We start from the raw sequence: 6,000 nt of genomic DNA, 5'->3' as shown, positions 1-6,000 counted from the left end.
GAGGAAAAGGGAGCGCTTGGTTTGGTGTACGGCATCTTCCTGCTAGTGCAAACATGGTAGAATCATTGTCACATGAGACTGAGATCACACAGTTCACGTTCACCAAACGACTTATTCTACGGGCCTCGCCTATATGAGACAAAGTCCTTTTACATCTAATTTCCTCCGTTGCCAAATTAATACAAACTTCCTCTATATTCACCTGTTGGCTTGAGAAATTCACTGTCTGTTTTCAAAAGCATTGATTTATTCACTTTGCCTTTTTCCTCGAATGATGTTAAATCCTAGAGGCTTTGAAACAGGAAGTGTTGAGATGTGTTGACAGTAGCCTCAAATCGAGTCTGGTAAAGAGGAGACAAATGGAATGAATGAGAACATGCCATTGGTTCTGCAGCAGGCTGGCGAGTGCAGTGGCTCTCTTGTACTGATGGGATCAGTGCTGTGCTGCATTTACCATATGTTTGACTTTGCTGTCTCTAGTTCAAAGATGATAATTGCAACTGCTGGATATTTTTGTAGCTCTGTGTGATTTATTATCCTCCTGCTAATAGTGCAAAGGTAACAAAGCTATGCAAAAATAAACTGTTCATGTTAGTTGGAATGAACCAGAGGAATAAAATGACTGCACCTTTCAAAAAGAAAAGTACTTAAAGGTAGCATTTCTCCCCTCAGGGTAGCGTAGATATAGAAGGCTCAAACACTGAAACAAAGACCAAGGATGGGGCTGGGGTCCATTTAATGGCTTTGCACAGATGTTTTCTTCTTGTTTAATTATTCAAACTAAATGTCATTAACAAAGCCTTTTGTTTGGCTTTGGAACATTGAAGCAGCACCATTTAGTCTTTTTCAGTTATTCAGTAATGTGACCCACAAGTGTTCCTGTAGCGACTGCACACTCGCATCAAGGATGTTTTTCTCAGTTTTAGATAATTGTGTGAAAATCACAAATTTTTCACCAGGGACTTTACAATCAGCACATGACTCCCACTGTCCTTGTAATGATGTTGTCGTCTCTGAACACCTCGTATCTCCGGCATACTGGGCTGCCATGTAACTGTTTCCTGAGTTTTCATTTCTTCACATGGGAATCCAAACAAATGTAAGCTACCCGGGCATAAATGGGTCTTAACAAAATCATTCTGCCTTTCATATCCAGAGGGCCATGTAACATAAGAAAAAACTTCCAGGAAGTTGATAAATATCTTAACGTCAGGTTCTTTTTAAACATCACTTATAATAATGAAATGTTGTCCATCAACCTTTAAGTTCAAAACATATGAGCATTTCACATGTCACACCTAAAGGTACATAACACCATAAAGTGCCATAAGTTCAAGTGCATATATTTATAAATGTGGTTTTGACCAACACAAAACAAATTCAAAAAGGAAACGTAAATTCTGAGTCTCAACCCTGATGCTGTGGGTTGGCAGCTCAGATCTAATGAGCCAGGGCGCCAATGTGAAGGATGATACCGAGATCTGGATTGTCACTCAGTCCCCAAGCGATCCTTGTTTAAGTTCATAACGGAGAATGTTTGCTCACACAAATATGTGGAGCCAAACAAGCTCAGCATTTCCTTAGCAAAAGTCTCTGGAAACCTGCCTTTATCCAGCTGCCAGTAAAAGTTCATAACAGAAAGCTGTTGGTGTCGGCTGCGCCGCTCGCTGTCGCACTGCAGCTCAATGAGCTCCAGTTCCAGTTGTTTTTTGCCCCCTGAGAGAGAAAAAGTGCTGCAGTGCAGACCCCCGACTGAGCCACCGTACATCATTGTGATATACTGTACATCCCTGTGTTCAGCCTGGAGGTCGAGTAGCTCCTCAGTTAACTTCATGTCATTGTCAGCTCCTCTCAAAAAATCAGTAACTAAGTAGTGTCAGATGCGTCAGTGCTTTCGTCACAGGCTAATGAAAAAAATCTAAATCCACTCCCCTGGCCGTCGACTGTCTCTTAATATCTGATGATACAGTACGTCTTCAGTTCTCAGTGCTATGGTGTTACGAGCCAGGCAAACATTAGCAAACTTCTTCCCGGGGCACATGTTCTCTGCCATTTTCATGACACAGTCTTTGATAAACTCACCCTCTGCAAAAGGTTTGCCATATTTAGTGATTAGCAATGCTACCTGGCATTAGTGTTACCTATGTGAATGTGATGATGAAGTGTTAACTGAGTGTGTGTGTGTGTGTGTGTGTGTGTGTGTGTGTGTGCGCATGCTTTAGCTGACTTTTTCTTTCAGTTTGTGCATTCTCAGAAAAAAAAAACAGAATATACACATTTCTATGTCCGTGCAGATTCTCAGTCATCCAGGTCATAGTAGGCTGAAAAAAAACCTTAGAAAAAACCAACTGGACTAGATTTCTAGGTCGAAAACGTTTCACCTCTCATCCAAGAGGCTTCATCAGTTCTGCCCGCCTGGCATTGTCGGAAGTATTTATCCCCCTGGGTGGTGTTTCAGTCCTTTGATGGCCAACAATGTCCCCTAATGACTGAGCCCAGGATTGGTGAGCTGTCTTTGAGCCCTCACCTATGGATCGACGCCTATTGTCCTGGTGGGCATGTTTGATCGCCAGTTGGCAGAACTGATGAAGCCTCTTGGATGAGAGGTGAAACGTCTTCGACCTAAAACCAAGTCCAGTTGATTTTCTTTTTCAGCACACATTTCTATGACTGTCAAACTACAGACAGATTACTTATTGTGTCTTTAAGCAGCTGATTCTCGATATTGTGCGGCGAACTAGAGGTGCAAAACATCAACACGCTACAAAAATAAATAATATAATAAACATTGTATAGAAACATCATAAAACACTAAAGCGAATTTAAATGAAAATATAACCGAGTGGTTTTGTGCTTCCTGGTTGTGGTGGTGGTTGTTTTCCTGCACATTTGTTTCTTCAAATGTTCTTTGTGATTCAGCTTCAGAGTTGGATTGTGGTACGAAGTAAACTCTGTTGCTGCACTGTACCAAGCCACTGCATACACAAAGGCTTCATTGGTTAAATGTGTTTCAGCAGCGAGGCCTTGTTATGCATTGAGGAAAACGTATTTCAAAGCAGTGGGTGAATGTAAAGAAGCTTTAGACATAACTCGCCCACTGCAGACTGATGTACTGCTTGTGCACTGTATTGGAGATGGCAGAGTGGCCAGAGGATGAGGAGCAGCATAGTGTGATAGTTCAGGCCTTGTTGGTCTACATGGTCTTCCTGCATCTGATGACTTGTATGACCCCAATGGCAACATGTTTAAAGATGTCTCCTGAACTTGTGTCAAAGTCGTCACATAAATGCAGATTAGCACACGTCAACTCACGACTTCAAGTAACTTTTGTTGCAGGTTTTGTGTACTTTTCATTTGAAAGGAGCTCAAGTCTGTGAAATGTGAAGAAGATGACAGAGAAAGTGGGGGTCCAGGAGAGACAGATGGAGACGGTGCTGGTTTCAGGCAGATGGCCCAGTCAAACCAGTGTGTGCAGAGCTGACAGGTCTGGGAGCATGAAACATTTAGCAGAGGTAAATGGAGGAGGCAGCAGCAGGTACCATCCTCTGTCAAGCTATGAGTGTCTCCACTGTTTTCATTTGCATTCATTAATATTAACAATGTCACGGGTCTGTGGTGTCACTGGGACATTAGTCTCCTCGTTTCTCTGACTTCTCAGTCTCATACATCATTTGTCAAAGCAGCGGCTGTTAGGACTGGATGAACGTCAGGGACAGATCCTATAAGAGTGGTCTCAGAAATGCAGTATCTTCTACACTGTGTATTTATGTTCCTGTTCTGTGTCTGTTGGCATTCTGTTGTATTGTCCTGTATGGCTGAGAGACCCATGCATAGGACAACACAGCAAGGCAAAAGGTTGTTCTTTACCTTAATGACATGTTAGAGGCTCTCGCTACAACCTTCAGTAGGAGCCTGTGGCTCATCATCTCTTCCTTCATTAATCTTTTACACTGTTAAACTGATCTGTTGGCGGCGTAGCACCTAATATGTTCCTGTTGGACATTGGACCAGTGATAATGAAGCTAAGCACTGAACTTATGATGCTGTGCAGGTTCAAATTTAACTTGGCCAAACTAGAGATTATTTTATTCTACATACTGTGTACTTAAACCTACTGCCTACTCTACCCACAAAGCACTTTGACCACTGACTGCTCAGTTGGGGATTCGGGTGTGTCGTGTTAGCAGCGGCCAGTGTAGCTTTGAGCTGCCAACCTGGTCTGGTACACACTCGCATCAAGTCGCCACCAGATTTTAATATTCCCCAACAGCTGTAAACGGGCTCAGATATGTAAAGCTTGTGGTGTTTCCCTTTAATGGGACGCAGCAGGTAGTTTTTGGTTAGTATTAGCAGTAACATAACAGGTCAAAGGCAAAGAGAAGAGACCATCACAGTTCGACCAAGCAGGACCCCCCCTTAGTTCAAACAGCAGCTGTTTTACAGGGATGACACTGGTGATGCTGGTGCATTGATGCACCTAATTTAGTAGTTTGTGTTTGTCAGACTGAGTCATTTTTAGTTACCAGCTCAATTAAGGAAGAACTGAAGAATGTCAAATGAACCCACTGGGCATTTAGTTTGCACTGTCTCATTGCAGCCTGATATGGAAAAGACAATCTAGATCTCGTTTATTGTTGTAGTTACTCTGGTTTGTTTTCAGTTTTTAAACAGCTTGCAGTTGTTTTTCTTTAATTCGAATAGTTTTACTGATTCCTGTCAGTGTGTGTAATGTAAAACATTTCCTGAATAGATTAAAAAGTGTACAGTAACTACTGGCATGAGTGGGAGACTAGTGATGGGTTTGAGGAGAGACGGGTTGTTTTCAGACTGTGTGATGAACTGTGAGTGACAGTGTTCACTCGTCACACAATGGAAACACTTCTGCAGGTGCGGTGTTTTTGGTAAAGTTTGGAACAAATCACCCACACTCTTCCCTAGCCGTGCCCGGCTGCATACACTGCTTCACCAAGTGTCTGATGTGCCTCTGCTGTCGTATGCTCTTTTTTAATTTAAATCATAAAGCCATGATTCACAAGGTGTTCAGCACAGTCTGACGTGTCTCAAACTGATCCCGGACAGTCTGACACAGACTGCGAAGTGGGATTTTATTAGACCCACTCCACATTGTGCGACTTACGGCACACTTCCGTGATCATTGTTGGCATGCAGTCTATAGGCATTAAGTGTAAATGTCTTAAATTTCATCTGGATTTTGTGGAAGCAGGGTCCTGGTTATGGTCAGCTTTTTGCAGGAACCTGCAGGAGAGTATAGCAGCAGCACCGAACAACACGAAGAAACAGCTGTTGCTGTAGCTATGAGTAACTTGTGTCCAAGATACATGAACCCCAAAATGAGACTGAGTAAATGGATTTTCTCAGCTGCACAGAATGTTCCGTGTCCTGCTGTTCCTCAGTAAGAAAACACCGTCTGTACAGTCGGTCCAAACCCCCGAGCAGCCACGCTGCAGATCACCAGTAAAATATGTCAGCCTTGGTTTGTTAGATGGTGGCGTGCTGCTGAGACTCCTGATCACTGAGCCGCTGCTGGTTCACACGTTTCCTACCTTAACCTGGCTGCATGTAAATGTGTCAGTGTGTGACAAAGACAGATACTTTATGACATGACACTGACGTATGATTTAGTCTTAACCTTCCACGCCTCTGCAGGGCTCTGTGTGTGTGTGTGTGTGTGTGTGTGTGTGTGTGTGTGTGTGTGTGTGTGTGTGTCAGTACTGTAGCTTAGGGCTGCTGAAACTCAGGCAAATCATTGATCAGGTCTGAAATGAGCATCCAATAGCAATCTCTCAAGGGCTAAATGGCACTAACACACACACACACACACACACACACACACACACACAGAACACAGATGAACACCATCCAAAGCAGTCCTTGTCTTTCCACTGGTTTATTTATAAATCTGTACGTCCACTTCTGTCTGTCTTTATGAGCTGTATTAAACTGCTGTCTGCCTTTCTGTCTGTCCATCTGTTTATCTAT

At 43.0% G+C, this 6,000-nt stretch overlaps 1 protein-coding gene across 1 annotated transcript in view; it reads left to right on the top strand.

The window, feature by feature from the left end:
- kcnh3 (potassium voltage-gated channel, subfamily H (eag-related), member 3) overlaps positions 1 to 6,000 on the top strand; it is a 118,332-nt gene that overhangs the window by 16,666 nt on the left and 95,666 nt on the right. The gene's annotated exons all lie outside the window — the stretch shown is intronic.

Source organism: Monopterus albus, unplaced genomic scaffold (assembly GCF_001952655.1).
Source record: "Monopterus albus unplaced genomic scaffold, M_albus_1.0 scaffold231.1, whole genome shotgun sequence".
Lineage (NCBI taxonomy): Eukaryota > Metazoa > Chordata > Actinopteri > Synbranchiformes > Synbranchidae > Monopterus > Monopterus albus.
The sequence above is the reverse complement of the archived record's forward strand: the minus strand, read 5'-3'. Positions and strand labels throughout refer to the sequence as shown.